Genomic DNA, 19,131 nt, shown 5'->3' with positions numbered 1-19,131 from the left:
CACAGCCACGTTGTATAATGATGTAACAATGGTTGCACAATGAAACAGCCATGTTGTATAATGATGTAACAATGGTTGCACAATGACACAGCCACGTTGTATAATGATGTAACAATGGTTGCACAATGACACAGCCACTTTGTGTAATGATGTACCGATGGTTGCACAATGACACAGCCACGTTGTATAATGATTTAACACTGGTTGCACAATGACACAGCCACTTTGTGTAATGATGTAACAATGGTTGCACAATGACACAGCCACTTTGTGTAATGATGTGACAATGGTTGCACAATGACACAGCCACGTTGTATAATGATGTAACAATGGTTGCACAATGACACAGCCACTTTGTGTAATGATGTAACAATGGTTGCACAATGACACAGCCACGTTGTGTAATGATGTAACAATGGTTGCACAATGACACAGCCACGTTGTGTAATGATGTAACAATGGTTGCACAATGACACAACCACTTTGTGTACTGATGTAACAATGGTTGCACAATGACACAGCCACGTTGTATAATGATGTAACAATGGATGCACAATGACACAGCCACTTTGTGTAATGATGTAACAATGGTTGCACAATGACACAGCCACGTTGTGTAATGATGTAACAATGGTTGCACAATGACACAGCCACGTTGTGTAATGATGTAACAATGGTTGCACAATGACACAGCCACGTTGTTTAATGATGTAACAATGGTTGCACAATGAAACAACCACTTTGTGTAATGATGTAACAATGGTTGCACAATGATACAGCCACGTTGTATAATGATGTTACAATGGTTGCACAATGACACATCCACGTTGTATAATTATGTAACAATGGTTGCACAATGACACAGCCACTTTGTGTAATGATGTAACAATGGTTGCACAATGACAGAGCCACGTTGTGTAATGATGTAACAATGGTTGCACAATGACACAGCCACGTTGTATAATGATGTAACAATGGTTGCACGATGACACAGCCACGCTGTGTAATGATGTAACAATGGTTGCACAATGACACAGCCATGTTGTATAATGATGTAACAATGGTTACACAATGACACAGCCACTTTGTGTAATGATGTAACAATGGTTGCACAATGACACAGCCATGTTGTGTAATGATGTAACAATGGTTGCACAATGACACAGCCACGTTGTGTAATGATGTAACAATGGATGCACAATGACACAGCCACTTTGTGTAATGATTTAACAATGGTTGCACAATGACACAGCCACGTTGTATAATGATGTAACAATGGTTGCACAATGACACAGCCACATTGTATAATGATGTAACAATGGTTGCACAATGAAACAGCCACGTTGGGTAATGATGTAACAATGGTTGCACAATGACACAGCCACGTTGTATAATGATGTAACAATGGTTGCACAATGACACAGCCACTTTGTGTAATAATGTAACAATGATTGCACAATGACACAGCCACGTTGTGTAATGATTTAACAATGGTTGCACAATGACACAGCCACTTTGTGTAATGATGTAACAATGGTTGCACAATGACACAGCCACGTTGTGTAATGATGTAACAATGGTTGCACAATGACACAGCCACGTTGTGTAATGATGTAACAATGGTTGCACAATGACACAGCCACGTTGTGTAATGATGTAACAATGGATGCACAATGACACAGCCACTTTGTGTAATGATGTAACAATGGTTGCACAATGACACAGCCACGTTGTGTAATGATGTAACAATGGTTGCACAATGACACAGCCACGTTGTGTAATGATGTAACAATGGTTGCACAATGACACAGCCACGTTGTGTAATGATGTAACAATGGTTGCACAATGACACAGCCACAATGTATAATGATGTAACAATGGTTGCACAATGACACAGCCACTTTGTGTAATGATGTAACAATGTTTGCACAATGACACAGCCACGTTGTGTAATGATGTAACAATGGTTGCCCAATGGCACAGCCATGTTGTGTAATGATGTAACAATGGTTGCACAATGACACAGCCACATTGTGTAATGATGTAACAATGGTTGCACAATGACACAGCCACTTTGTGTAATGATGTAACAATGGTTGCACAATGACACAGCCACGTTGTGTAATGATGTAACAATGGTTGCACAATGACACAGCCACTTTGTGTAATGATGTAACAATGGTTGCACAATGACACAGCCACGTTGTATAATGATGTAACAATGGTTGCACAATGACACAGCCACGTTGTGTAATGATGTAACAATGGTTGCACAATGACACAGCCACGTTGTATAATGATGTAACAATGGTTGCACAATGACACAGCCACGTTGTATAATGATGTAACAATGGTTGCACAATGACACAGCCACGTTGTATAATAATGTAACAATAGTTGCACAATGACACAGCCACGTTGTGTAATGATGTAACAATGGTTGCACAATGACACAGCCACGTTGTGTAATGATGTAACAATGGTTGCACAATGACACAGCCACATTGTGTAATGATGTAACAATGGTTGCACAATGACACAGCCACTTTGTGTAATGATGTAACAATGGTTGCACAATGACACAGCCACGTTGTGTAATGATGTAACAATGGTTGCACAATGACACAGCCACTTTGTGTAATGATGTAACAATGGTTGCACAATGACACAGCCACGTTGTATAATGATGTAACAATGGTTGCACAATGACACAGCCACGTTGTGTAATGATGTAACAATGGTTGCACAATGACACAGCCACGTTGTATAATGATGTAACAATGGTTGCACAATGACACAGCCACGTTGTATAATGATGTAACAATGGTTGCACAATGACACAGCCACGTTGTATAATAATGTAACAATAGTTGCACAATGACACAGCCACGTTGTGTAATGATGTAACAATGGTTGCACAATGACACAGCCACGTTGTGTAATGATGTAACAATGGTTGCACAATGACACAGCCACATTGTATAATGATGTAACAATGGTTGCACAATGAGTTGTATAATGATGTAACAATGGTTGCACATTGACAAAACCACTTTGTGTACTGATGTAACAATGGTTGCACAATGACACAGCCACGTTGTATAATGATGTAACAATGGATGCACAATGACACAGCCACTTTGTGTAATGATGTAACAATGGTTGCACAATGACACAGCCACTTTGTGTAATGATTTAACAATGGTTGCACAATGACACAGCCATGTTGTATAATGATGTAACAATGGTTGCACAATGACACAGCCACGTTGTATAATGATGTAACAATGGTTGCACAATGAAACAGCCACGTTGTATAATGATGTAACAATGGTTGCACAATGACACAGCCACGTTGTATAATGATGTAACAATGGTTGCACAATGACACAGCCACTTTGTGTAATGATGTACCAATGGTTGCACAATGACACAGCCACGTTGTATAATGATTTAACACTGGTTGCACAATGACACAGCCACTTTGTGTAATGATGTAACAATGGTTGCACAATGACACAGCCACGTTGTGTAATGATGTAACAATGGTGGCACAATGACACAGCCACTTTGTGTAATGATGTAACAATAGTTGCACAATGACACAGCTACGTTGTATAATGATGTAACAATGGTTGCACAATGACACAGCCACTTTGTGTAATGATGTAACAATGGTTGCACAATGACACAGCCACGTTGTTTAATGATGTAACAATGGTTGCACAATGACACAGCCACTTTGTGTAATGATGTAACAATGGTTGCACAATGACACAACCACGTTGTGTAATGATGTAACAATGGTTGCACATTGACACAGCCACGTTGTATAATTATGTAACAATGGTTGCACAATGACACAGCCACTTTGTGTAATGATGTAACAATGGTTGCACAATGACAGAGCCACGTTGTGTAATGATGTAACAATGGTTGCACAATGACACAGCCACGTTGTATAATGATGTAACAATGGTTGCACGATGACACAGCCACGCTGTGTAATGATGTAACAATGGTTGCACAATGACACAGCCACGTTGTATAATGATGTAACAATGGTTACACAATGACACAGCCACTTTGTGTAATGATGTAACAATGGTTGCACAATGACACAGCCATGTTGTTGTAATGGCTGGATTTTCTGTTTAGATGGGATCAGCCCCCAGGGGCCCCTGTGACCCAGCCAAAACGTACTCACCTTCTCTTCTTAGATCGTATTCACAATAAGTAGATATACAGATAAATATACAAGTTGCACCTAAGAATGGGGAATGACAATATACATATACAGACTTTCTACAATATCTTATTCACATCAGTTGGCCTCGCGGTCACCCCGACCCAGACCGTTCTACCCTAGGGCAGATCTGACACACAATCTGGTGCGTCTACACACGGGCCTGCAGAACCCAATGCTCCCTTTTCCAAACCGTTCGCGATCCTGCGAAACCTACACACTAGTTCGACCACCTAGTGCTCTCATTAGCTCAAGCCACAATCCTGTGGGTATAAACACTGGTTCGACCCCCCAGTGCTCTCATTAACGCCGCATGTCAACGACGACCACATTCCTATGAACACCTATACATATATATATTGGGATATTATCTCAGCTGTCTACTCGGAATGAAACTACAATAATGACTTTGGATATGGGTCCAGATTGTATAGTGTACTCGCTGCTTTTGGCATCAGAGGTTCACTCACTCCCTATTTGTGTGATCACCACTTACCTGATTGGGATTACTCGTCCATTCACGCGCCTAGCTTTCACCTAGGAGTATCGTTTACCAAGATTGAACATAAGCACCAGGCACACGGTAATTCTATATGAATTAGGATATTTATTAACAATAAACATGAATCACATTACTATGCAATAATACATTTGCAAAGGGAATAAAAGATAAAGGTTAGGGTGCACATACTATAAGGATTGGTCGGACTTCACCTGGTTAATGGGAAATCGGGAATCGGCAGTCATCTAGGCTCCTGTCTCGTCTCTGGGTCCTGGCTCGCCTTGCAGTCACCCTCAGCCGTCACAAGTACACGTCTGCACTGCTAGGCTCAAACTCGTCTGCTCTCCCTCAGGACCTCGGAACCTTGCTGTTAATTAGCTACCGTCTCTCTCTCTCTCTGCATTAGTGCGCTCCGCGCCACTTCTCGTTCAGTCTATCTTCAGAGAGTTTCGGTCTTAAATCTTTCTCCGACTTCAAAGATGGCGACTTGTCCACCATGAAAGTGAATAATGGCAGAGATGCTAATGGCTAGCTGCAGCCTACGGACTAACTGACAAAAAGACTAACACCTTCGCTAATATCAAAGCCCGTTCCTTCATGGAAATTCAAGGCCAGTAACCTGCCGCCCACCAAATTCTTGTACCTCCCCGTACCAAGGACACTTTCCCAGCCGGCCGGCCTGAAGTTGTGTCTTCGGAGTGGAGAAAAATACATTCCTTCGATAAGGGTCAGCCTGAACCGGTTCTCTCCAAGCGAACAACAGCTTAAAACTAAAACATCACACTTGACCTAGAAAGCCCTCTCGAGCTACCAGGCAGAAAGCAAAATGGAGTCTGTCTCGTTTAAAGCCTACGGAGCCCATAATATGCATAGCTCCATGAAAAACAGATCGGCATGTTAGCAAATGAGTGAATCATGACTAATACTTATATATCTAACCCCTCACTTAAATTCATAAGCCCTACTCTAAGGGAAATAACACGCAAATGCCTTTATATATGTATGACAGGGTCCCTGTCTATCGGCCTAATCCCTATGCTATGGGGGTGATAGGCTGGAGTCACTCTCCATCATTCTCCTTCTCCAGAGAGCTAGCAAAAAGACAGCCATAACATTACACCCCTTGACTCCAGTCTATTATCCACCAACTAAATGGAACTAACGTCAGTAGACGAATAATATGAAACAAAACTAACTGATCTACGAGTCTTAGTAAATCTAAAAAATTGTAATAGGGAAGGGATACACTGAATAAAGCAGCAAATTGCTATAAGGATACAAACAGCAACAATAACCCCTCCCAAAATTTGTCGTAAAAAATGCATGTCAGGGAGCCAGTTAAAAAGCCAGTCAAAGAAACCCTGATCTATGTGTTCTCTAATTTCTGCAGTCAAGTCGTGGAGTTTATTAATATGGGATTGGATATCTTTAGAATGGTCAGATAAATTAAAACAGCATAGACCTTCAAATTCAGAGCACTCGTGCCCATGTTTCAACAACAAATAATCAATTGCAGCACGGTTTTGCAAAATAGCTCTACGTTCACCTTGGGAATCTAATAATAAATCGGATAAAACAGCAGACGTTTGATTGATTGACTTCACCATCCAGCAGGCCATTTTGCCGATTGTTTTGGCATTATAAACGGCCAATGCCGGAACACCAATAATAGAAAAGGCTAAACCAAGATATTCAGATCTAGAAAAAAAGATGAACAGAGGAATCACAGTCTTCATGTAATGACATAGAGTCTCGAACAATACGAGAATGGGAAGGAGGACGTGAAGAAAACATTAGCAAACTTAACCTAGTGATAGCACATGGGCCACCAGAAATATTTGCAGGAATATAGGGCCAAGACGAATTCCCGCAGGAAAAGAGCCATCCAGCTGGTAATAACATTGAACGATAATGGCTAGTGGCTACAACTAAACTTTTACAGGTCATATTGTTATTCACTGAAAGACATGAATTAGGAAGTCTTTTTGAACACAGTAAACGTTGATGGAATGAAAAAGTAGTAGCTGCTTGGAGCTTCAATCGCAGACACTCAGAAATGGCCTTAGGATTGCAGGTCATAATAAAACAAAGATCACCAGGGGTAATATTAAAAGTAATAATTCTGGAATTAATAGGGACATCCAGGTCTGGAAGAAGAGTACATGAGGGACAAAATTCATGGGCCGCGAAATCGCCCAGAATAACATTAGGTCGGGCATTGGATACATTAAATACATAATGTAGAGTTTCAATAGATGCAGGGACAGCAACCAAACAGGTCGCTAAAATGTCAGTGACAGACTTCATGGGGGTAAGGCAAAAATGCGGAGAGTTCGTCACTCGCTTCGCGAGTGTGATCCAAAAATTTGAAGAGGCGCGCCACGCGGACCGCGCGGCTCTTATTGTCCCATCACTCGGCGTCGGTGGATCCTCTCCTCTCCCGGCGTAGCAAGCCAAAAGGAGTCCAACGCCGACACATCCTGCAGCAGCAGTCCAAAGAATGATCTGAAAGAATAGAAACACAGGCCTTAATCATTCTCGTAAGTAACATTTATCAGCTGGCACAGCTTCCCAGCCATCTTTCCCTGGCTTCATCACCAAAACGGTGTTGTCATGACCGGTCACAATAATATCAGCCTGTTCAGGAGGATTCTTAGGCGATTGCACCCATATTTTAGCTCCAGGAAGATCAGACGATCCGAAGCCTTTTTGTCCTCGCACAGTTAGCAACGTTGGGGCAGAGCCTTTCTTGATCTCACCACTGAATACAGGCATAATCAGTAACTGAGCAACACGGTCAGACTTTTTGATCAACAAATCAGTCTCACTGCTATTAAGCAAGAGAACCTTAATCTCTCCCTGATAATCACTGTCAATCACTCCTCCGAGTACTTGTACACCCTTCAGGGCCAGGCCAGATCTAGGGGCAATTAATCCAAAACTACCGGCAGGTATAGAGACACCAATGCCAGTTTCAACAATGATTCGATCTTTTCCTGGGAAGTGTGCATCATTTAATGCATGCAGGTCGAGGCCTGCGGAGCCTGGGGTTGCTCTACACGGAGCCAAAGCACCGGGGGTAATTTCCCAATATGTGACCGTAGTTGCAATAGAATTAGGTTTCGCATCAACATGTGGAGGAAACAAACGCATCAAAGGAGATTCAGCATGCAACAAAGGGCGATTATTTAAAATTAATAAAGCTTGAAGAAGGACATCTCTCCACTGGCTGTAACGGTCATCAGTCAACTTGCGCAACTGTTCTTTCAACAAGCCATTCATTCTCTCAATCAGTCCTGAAGCTTGTGGATAATATGGAATATGAAACACCCAATCTATATTATTCTCCATACAGAATTCCTGCACCAATCTTCCACGAAAGTGGGATGCATTGTCTGATTGAATTTGGAATGGGACACCATAGTACAGAATAATTAGCTCCAAGGTTTTAATAGTATTCACTTGGGTAGCATACTTGCAAGGGAAAGCGACCAAAAGGCCACTATAAGTATCAACCACTGTACAAATGTATTGACAATTTCTGCTCATGGGAAGCGGACCAATATAATCAATCTGCCAGATTTGGGCGGGCAATTTACCTCGATGTAAGTGACCTCGAACAATTTGAGGCACCTCCTTCTTTCTAGAATGTTGGCAAATGGGACAATGTAGAATGGCATCTTTAATTAAAGAAAAGGGAATATGAATTCCTCTATCAGCAGCCCACCTGTTAGTGGCTTTCTCTCCAAAATGTCCTGCTTTCTGATGGGCCCATTTCGCCAATCCCGCCAAATCAGAACCTTGCATGTCAACCACTGCCTCAGAAATTTTAGACTGTTCATCTGCAATGTTATGGAAAAATTTGTCAAGGGAGTCGATTGGAGTATGAGCATCCACGTGAAAGATCGTTACAGTACTCTGCGGAAGCAGTTCCCAAATTTCTTGCCACAATTCTTTACCCCACAATTCTTTGGAGTGCAATTCCCAATCGTGCGAGTGCCATGTAGGCAACCACACCGCTAGTCCATTTGCAGTGGACCAAGAATCAGTGAAAATATGACATGTACCTGGTAACTCCTGTTTCAAAACTTGGTAAACTGCATAGAGTTCAGCATACTGACTACTCTTACCGTCTCCAGTTGTGCTCAATAATTTCTGTGTAATCGGATTATAGGAGACAGCTTTCCAATGTCTTTTGTCACCAATGAACTTCGCAGAACCATCAGTAAACCACACATGTTTTCTATCCTCCGCGGACAGATCATTAAATGATTTACCCCACTTCACGGGAGACTCCTGCACTACGGGAACCGAACACTCACTTTCAATCTCATTGGAGGGCGCCTGCGCCACTCGCTCATGTAAAACCGCCACACCTTTCGGACCCACACGTGCCCTGTCCTGAATGTACCATTTCCATTTAATCACACTAGCCTCCTGAGCATGTCCAATTCGATGGGACTTCGGTGAACTCAAAACCCACTGCATGATGGGAATCTCAGGCCTCAAAATCACAGCATGGCCTAAAGTCAATTGCTCGGTATCCACCAGAGCCCAGTAACAAGCAAGCAACTGTTTTTCAAAAGGTGAGTAACGCTCACCAGCCTCTGGCAACTTTTTGGTCCAAAAACCTAATGGCACTTTTTGTCTGCCCTGCTTTTGCCACAAACTCCAATTGGCATACAGACCTTCCACGGACCCATTCAAATCCACATCACCATCACTCACGGGCCACAAATCCAAAGCATACTGAATAGCTTCTTTAGCCAAATTAAAAGCAGTTTGTTGAGGTTCGCCCCATTCAAACGCATTCTTTTTACGAGTGACTCGATACAAAGGAGCCAAAATCTGACTCAAATGGGGAATATGCTGACGCCAAAATCCAAACAATCCAATAAAGCATTGCGCCTCTTTCCTGTTTCTGGGAACAGCAAAATCAAGTATTTTTTGTTTAACCTGTGGAATCACCTCTCTGTGACCCTCATGCCAATTAATTCCTAGAAATCTTACAGCTTGGGATGGAGTTTGTAATTTGTCAGGATTAATTTCCCAACCTTTCGCTCGCAGACAATCAATAATTTGATCTAAATGGGACTGTACCTGGTCTTGCGTTTCACCTTGAATCAAGATGTCATCAATATAATGACAAATCTGAACTTGTGGAATCGTGGGCACTTCAGACAAATGTTCCGCCACCAGCCGGTGACAGATCGTAGGACTATGTACATAGCCTTGAGGAAGACTCCGGAACGTCATTTGACGTCCATTCCATGTAAAACTGAATTGCTCCTGGCATTCGGGGGCAATCGGAATTGAAAAGAATGCATTAGCAATATCAATCGAAGCATACCACGTACCTGGATGCTTTTGAATTCTCTCAATCAGTGTAACAATGTCAGGCACTGCAACAGTCAATTTAGGTGTATGTTTATTCAATTCTCGATAATCAACAGTCATGCGCCAAGAGTTGTCACTTTTGCGCACGGGCCAAACAGGATTATTCCAAGCAGATGTGACCGGAGTAATGACTCCCGCGTCAACCAAATCCTGAATCGTAGCTGTAATTTCTTCATGACCACCCGGGATGCGATATTGTTTCTGAGAAATCACTTTCGTCGCTAAAGGGATCTTAATAGGTGGCATGCGTAAACGGCCAACCCGTACGGGTCTGGTCGAAATGTACTGTCTAGTACCAAATTGATAGTAACCATCATCCAAATGCAAAGCCATACCTTTCAAAATGTCAATTCCAATAATGTATTCCAAAAGTGGCACAACCAACACAGAGTATTCTCTACGAGGAATCCTACCAATTTTAATTTCAAGCGCAGTTTGAACTGCGGGTGTTTCTTTACCACCCAGACCGGTAATTGTGAAAGATTGTCCATGAAATTTTCTCGAATTACCATGAATTAAAGTGGCCTCCGCTCCAGTATCAACTAACGCTCGGGCCCTTTGGATATTACGATGTTTCCAAAAAATCTCAATATCTACATAGGGTCTGTAATCTCTGTGGGCCCACCTGCGTACCGGAGCTTGACCTATTTCCTAGTCATTTTTCCCGCGTTCCGTCAACCAAGACAGATCAGGGTAAATTTTTTCAGTTTTCTTGGGAATCAGAATTTCTTGTTCATATCCGTCTCCAATACGAAACGGATTAGTATCGGGTTCAAAAAGTTGTGAATTACGGTCAGAGAGTCTGTTATGATCCTCCCTCCTTCGTACGTCAGGGGAATAACTCCTTGTATCTCTACGTCTGCTAGAGCCACGATCATCTCCTCCCCTCTCACGATCATCCTCTCTCCCCCTCCCCTCATTACGACGGGGGGAACCACCACGTTCATGGCGCCGATCATCACGGCGATCAGAATTCACACGTCGCCTCTCATCACCACTGTCATCCGAACCACGATCATACTCATTCTTTCGCACACGACGGGCACCTTCCTTTCGATCCAAACCACGCTTACGAAACATATCCCATAGGACATTATTAGGTTCACCATCAATCTCTTCCCTTTTGATACCATCCGCAAGGAGAGCAAAAAACATGTCACGTCTAGAGAACTTATAGTCCCCACCAGTACGACCCTCAGGTCGGGATTGTCTTTCAGGTTTAAACCATTCACCCAGCTCACCAAGCTGACGAACAGACTCAAGCACAGCAGACAAAGGATTGCCAGTTTGGTTAATCAATAAAGTCATCATGACCTGCTTGTAAGCAACAGGAGAAGTACGTATAATGCGGTTACGCACAGAAGATGTTAAAAGACCATCCAATAATCTGTCAGCAGTACTAAGGAAGATACAGGTTTTCATGACTTCTTCCTTTAAAGGTTGCGACGCATCGCGCAGAGTATACCACGGCTTTTCATCAGAGGGCCAATCAGACTCAGTTGGATATTTATGATTACAGCCATCAGACGCAAGCTGGAGCAAAGAAGTTTGAACATTACCATTAAAATTCCGAAAATGGCCCTGAATAGTAGAATCAGAACTCAAAGAGCAAAATCGTAAACAATCAACAGCATCGAGCATAATACCGGAAGCGCCAAGCTCATAAAGGCGCACCATCCAGGTAAGCAAGGTCTCACCAGGCCGTTGTTTAAATCGTTGCAGGATGTCGCTGATCTCCTGCTGAGTAAAGTCTTCAATACAGTCAAGAGCGATACCACCCGGATTACCAGGGGCTTGTTGTAATTTCCGTCGAAAGATCGGGTGAGCAGAAACTGCGGGAAGAGCTTCCGAGGAAGCCCGCATCTTAGATTTAACAGCACAATCAGGGCAAGCTACGTCATCCGCACGGGAAGAACGAGCACGGTCACAATCGGGAGTTGAATTAATGCACGAGGCAGATTTACAATCACGTCCGGAGCGAGAAGACTCGCGCTTGTCACCCTCCTCTGCCGAGGAGTCAGAAGTATGAGAATCCCAGATATTACCGTCCCACTCATCGGGGTTCCAATCCATTCCAGCTTTTGCTACAACCATACGCACTTTGCGTGAAGACACACGTCCATGACGATGTTTATACTTATATCGTGCAATACGGACCGCAGCCCTTTCGGCAATGGTCTGATATGTTTCAAGTTTATCGGCAAGCAATTTATTTTGACAACGCAACAAAGTGTGCGCATTCTGCAACTCGACACACTGTCCTTCCGAATCTTTAAACTGTTTCTGTAGTTGCACAAACCTCTCATGCATTATTCTGTATGCATTAAGAATAATCCACCCTCTGCGTCCTAAAATAGGAAGCTCATCACCCTTCACTACTGGCGCTTTCTGTAGGCACGAAATCACATCAGCAGGCTCCGCCTGCTCCAAGAATGAAGACCAATTTTCACTCAAACCAGTAGAATCAGCCCACTCACGGGCCAAAGCCTCGTAAGGCGTAGACTCCCAGCCGGGAATCTGGATCGGTAATTTAAAAACCGACGGTGATTTTTTCACAAACATAATGACACACAAAAAATTATATACACAATTATAAACAAAATTTTATACGTACAAGCCGAGCGCAAACCAACGAGATGAAAACAACACAATGCACACAGGCTTCGTAAACAGTTCGTGACGCCAGATGTAATGGCTGGATTTTCTGTTTAGATGGGATCAGCCCCCAGGGGCCCCTGTGACCCAGCCAAAACGTACTCACCTTCTCTTCTTAGATCGTATTCACAATAAGTAGATATACAGATAAATATACAAGTTGCACCTAAGAATGGGGAATGACAATATACATATACAGACTTTCTACAATATCTTATTCACATCAGTTGGCCTCGCGGTCACCCCGACCCAGACCGTTCTACCCTAGGGCAGATCTGACACACAATCTGGTGCGTCTACACACGGGCCTGCAGAACCCAATGCTCCCTTTTCCAAACCGTTCGCGATCCTGCGAAACCTACACACTAGTTCGACCACCTAGTGCTCTCATTAGCTCAAGCCACAATCCTGTGGGTATAAACACTGGTTCGACCCCCCAGTGCTCTCATTAACGCCGCATGTCAACGACGACCACATTCCTATGAACACCTATACATATATATATTGGGATATTATCTCAGCTGTCTACTCGGAATGAAACTACAATAATGACTTTGGATATGGGTCCAGATTGTATAGTGTACTCGCTGCTTTTGGCATCAGAGGTTCACTCACTCCCTATTTGTGTGATCACCACTTACCTGATTGGGATTACTCGTCCATTCACGCGCCTAGCTTTCACCTAGGAGTATCGTTTACCAAGATTGAACATAAGCACCAGGCACACGGTAATTCTATATGAATTAGGATATTTATTAACAATAAACATGAATCACATTACTATGCAATAATACATTTGCAAAGGGAATAAAAGATAAAGGTTAGGGTGCACATACTATAAGGATTGGTCGGACTTCACCTGGTTAATGGGAAATCGGGAATCGGCAGTCATCTAGGCTCCTGTCTCGTCTCTGGGTCCTGGCTCGCCTTGCAGTCACCCTCAGCCGTCACAAGTACACGTCTGCACTGCTAGGCTCAAACTCGTCTGCTCTCCCTCAGGACCTCGGAACCTTGCTGTTAATTAGCTACCGTCTCTCTCTCTCTCTGCATTAGTGCGCTCCGCGCCACTTCTCGTTCAGTCTATCTTCAGAGAGTTTCGGTCTTAAATCTTTCTCCGACTTCAAAGATGGCGACTTGTCCACCATGAAAGTGAATAATGGCAGAGATGCTAACGGCTAGCTGCCGCCTACGGACTAACTGACAAAAAGACTAACACCTTCGCTAATATCAAAGCCCGTTCCTTCATGGAAATTCACGGCCAGTAACCTGCCGCCCACCAAATTCTTGTACCTCCCCGTACCAAGGACACTTTCCCAGCCGGCCGGCCTGAAGTTGTGTCTTCGGAGTGGAGAAAAATACATTCCTTCGATAAGGGTCAGCCTGAACCGGTTCTCTCCAAGCGAACAACAGCTTAAAACTAAAACATCACACTTGACCTAGAAAGCCTTCTCGAGCTACCAGGCAGAAAGCAAAATGGAGTCTGTCTCGTTTAAAGCCTACGGAGCCCATAATATGCATAGCTCCATGAAAAACAGATCGGCATGTTAGCAAATGAGTGAATCATGACTAATACTTATATATCTAACCCCTCACTTAAATTCATAAGCCCTACTCTAAGGGAAATAACACGCAAATGCCTTTATATATGTATGACAGGGTCCCTGTCTATCGGCCTAATCCCTATGCTATGGGGGTGATAGGCTGGAGTCACTCTCCATCATTCTCCTTCTCCAGAGAGCTAGCAAAAAGACAGCCATAACAGTTGTGTAATGATGTAACAATGGTTGCACAATGACACAGCCACGTTGTGTAATGATGTAACAATGGATGCACAATGACACAGCCACTTTGTGTAATGATTTAACAATGGTTGCACAATGACACAGCCACGTTGTATAATGATGTAACAATGGTTCCACAATGACACAGCCACGTTGTATAATGATGTAACAATGGTTGCACAATGAAACAGCCACGTTGGGTAATGATGTAACAATGGTTGCACAATGACACAGCCACGTTGTATAATGATGTAACAATGGTTGCACAATGACACAGCCACTTTGTGTAATGATGTAACAATGATTGCACAATGACACAGCCACGTTGTGTAATGATTTAACAATGGTTGCACAATGACACAGCCACTTTGTGTAATGATGTAACAATGGTTTCACAATGACACAGCCACTTTGTGTAATGATGTAACAATGGTTGCACAATGACACAGCCACGTTGTGTAATGATGTAACAATGGTTGCACAATGACACAGCCACGTTGTGTAATGATGTAACAATGGATGCACAATGACACAGCCACTTTGTGTAATGATGTAACAATGGTTGCACAATGACACAGCCACGTTGTATAATGATGTAACAATGGTTGCACAATGACACAGCCACGTTGTATAATGATGTAACAATGGTTGCACAATGACACAGCCACGTTGTGTAATGATGTAACAATGGTTGCACAATGACACAGCCACGTTGTATAATGATTTAACAATGGTTGCACAATGACACAGCCACTTTGTGTAATGATGTAACAATGGTTGCACAATGACAAAGCCACGTTGTATAATGATGTAACAATGGTTGCACAATGACACTGCCACTTTGTGTAATGATGTAACAATGGTTGCAAAATGACACAGCCACGTAGCATAATGATGTAACAATGGTTGCACAATGACACAGCCACGTTGTATAATGATCTAACAATGGTTACAGAATGACACAGCCACGTTTTATAATGATGTAACAATGGTTGCACAATGACACAGCCACGTTGTATAATGATGTAACAATGGTTGCACAATGACAAAGCCACTTTATGTAATGATGTAACAATGGTTGCACAATGACACAGCCACGTTGTGTAATGATGTAACAATGGTTGCACAATGACACTGCCACGTTGTGTAATGATGTAACAATGGTTGCACAATGACACAGCCACGTTATGTAATGATGTAACAATGGTTGCACAATGACACAGCCACAATGTATAATGATGTAACAATGGTTGCACAATGACACAGCCACTTTGTGTAATGATGTAACAATGTTTGCACAATGACACAGCCACGTTGTGTAATGATGTAACAATGGTTGCCCAATGACACAGCCATGTTGTGTAATGATGTAACAATGGTTGCACAATGACACAGCCACATTGTGTAATGATGTAACAATGGTTGCACAATGACACAGCCACGTTGTGTAATGATGTAACAATGGTTGCACAATGACACAGCCACATTGTGTAATGATGTAACAATGGTTGCACAATGACACAGCCACTTTGTGTAATGATGTAACAATGGTTGCACAATGACACAGCCACGTTGTGTAATGATGTAAGAATGGTTGCACAATGACACAGCCACTTTGTGTAATGATGTAACAATGGTTGCACAATGACACAGCCACGTTGTATAATGATGTAACAATGGTTGCACAATTACACAGCCACTTTGTGTAATGATGTAACAATGGTTGCACAATGACACAACCACGTTGTGTAATGATGTAACAATGGTTGCACATTGACACAGCCACGTTGTGTAATGATGTAACAATGGTTGCACAATGACACAGCCACTTTGTGTAATGATGTAACAATGGTAGCACAATGACACAGCCATGTTGTGTAATGATGTAACAATGGTTGCACAATGACACAGCCACTTGGTGTAATGATGTAACAATGGTTGCACAATGACACAGCCACGTTGTATAATGATGTAACAATGGTTGCACAATGACACAGCCACGTTGTATAATGATGTAGCAATGGTTGCACAATGACACAGCCACGTTGTGTAATGATGTAACAATGGTTGCACAATGACACAGCCACGTTGTATAATGATGTAACAATGGTTGCACAATGACACAGCCACTTTGTGTAATGATGTAACAATGGTTGCACAATGACACAGCCACGTTGTGTAATGATGTAACAATGGTTGCACAATGACAGAGCCACGTTGTGTAATGATGTAACAATGGTTGCACAATGACACAGCCACGTTGTGTACTGATGTAACAATGGTTGCACAATGACACAGCCACGTTGTATAATGATGTAACAATGGTTGCACAATGACACAGCCAAGTTGTATAATGATGTTACAATGGTTGCACAATGACACAGCCACGTTGTATAATGATGTAACAATGGTTGCACAATGACACAGCCACTTTGTGTTATGATGTAACAATGGTTGCACAATGACACAGCCACGTTGTATAATGATGTAACAATGGTTGCACAATGACACAGCCACATTGTATAATGATGTAACAATGGTTGCACAATGACACAGCCACGTTGTGTAATGATGTAACAATGGTTGCACAATGACACAGCCACGTTGTATAATGATGTAACAATGGTTACACAATGACACAGCCACTTTGTGTAATGATGTAAAAATGGTTGCACAATGACACAGCCACGTTGTGTAATGATGTAACAATGGTTGCACAATGACACAGCCACGTTGTGTAATGATGTAACAATGGATGCACAATGACACAGCCACTTTGTGTAATGATTTAACAATGGTTGCACAATGACACAGCCATGTTGTATAATGATGTAACAATGGTTGCACAATGACACAGCCACGTTGTATAATGATGTAACAATGGTTGCACAATGAAACAGCCATGTTGTATAATGATGTAACAATGGTTGCACAATGACACAGCCACGTTGTATAATGATGTAACAATGGTTGCACAATGACACAGCCACTTTGTGTAATGATGAAACAATGGTTGCACAATGACACAGCCACTTTGTGTAATGATGTAACAATGGTTGCACAATGACACAGCCACGTTGTATAATGATGTAACAATGGTTGCACAATGACACAGCCACTTTGTGTAATGAAGTAACAATGGTTGCACAATGACACAGCCACGTTGTGTAATGATGTAACAATGGTTGCACAATGACACAGCCACGTTGTGTAATGATGTAACAATGGTTGCACAATGACACAGACACTTTGTGAAATGATGTAACAATGATTGCACAATGACACAGCCTCGTTGTGTAATGATGTAACAATGGTTGCACAATGACACAGCCACGTTGTGTAATGATGTAACAATGGTTGCACAATGACACAGCCACGTTGTGTAATGATGTAACAATGGTTGCACAATGAAACAGCCACTTTGTGTAATGATGTAACAATGGTTGCACAATGACACAGCCAAGTTGTATAATTATGTTACAATGGTTGCACAATGACACAGCCACGTTGTATAATGATGTAACAATGGTTGCACAATGACACAGCCACTTTGTGTAATGATGTAACAATGGTTGCACAATGACACAGCCACGTTGTATAATGATGTAACAATGGTTGCACAATGACACAGCCACATTGTATAATGATGTAACAATGGTTGCACAATGACACAGCCACTTTGTGTAATGATGTAACAATGGTTGCACAATGACACAGCCACGTTGTGTAATGATGTAACAATGGTTGCACAATGACACAGCCACGTTGTGTAATGATGTAACAATGGATGCACAATGACACAGCCACTTTGTGTAATGATTTAACAATGGTTGCACAATGACACAGCCATGTTGTGTAATGATGTAACAATGGATGCACAATGACACAGCCACTTTGTGTAATGATTTAACAATGGTTGCACAATGACACAGCCATGTTGTATAATGATGTAACAATGGTTGCACAATGACACAGCCACGTTGTATAATGATGTAACAATGGTTGCACAATGAAACAGCCATGTTGTATAATCATGTAACAATGGTTGCACAATGACACAGCCACGTTGTATAATGATGTAACAATGGTTGCACAATGACACAGCCACTTTGTGTAATGATGTAACAATGGTTGCACAATGACACAGCCACGTGGTATAATGATTTAACAATGGTTGCACAATGACACAGCCACTTTGTGTAATGATGTAACAATGGTTGCACAATGACACAGCCACGTTGTGTAATGATGTAGCAATGGTTGCACAATGACACAGCCACGTTGTATAATGATGTAACAATGGTTACACAATGACACAGCCACTTTGTGTAATGATGTAAAAATGGTTGCACAATGACACAGCCACGTTGTGTAATGATGTAACAATGGTTGCACAATGACACAGCCACGTTGTATAATGATGTAACAATGGTTACACAATGACACAGCCACTTTGTGTAATGATGTAACAATGGTTGCATAATGACACAGCCACGTTGTGTAATGATGTAACAATGGTTGCACAATGACACAGCCACGTTGTATAATGA

The sequence above is a fragment of the Lissotriton vulgaris genome, chromosome 9, assembly GCF_964263255.1.
Source record: "Lissotriton vulgaris chromosome 9, aLisVul1.2, whole genome shotgun sequence".
NCBI classification, from domain to species: Eukaryota; Metazoa; Chordata; class Amphibia; order Caudata; family Salamandridae; genus Lissotriton; species Lissotriton vulgaris.
The sequence above is the reverse complement of the archived record's forward strand: the minus strand, read 5'-3'. Positions refer to the sequence as shown.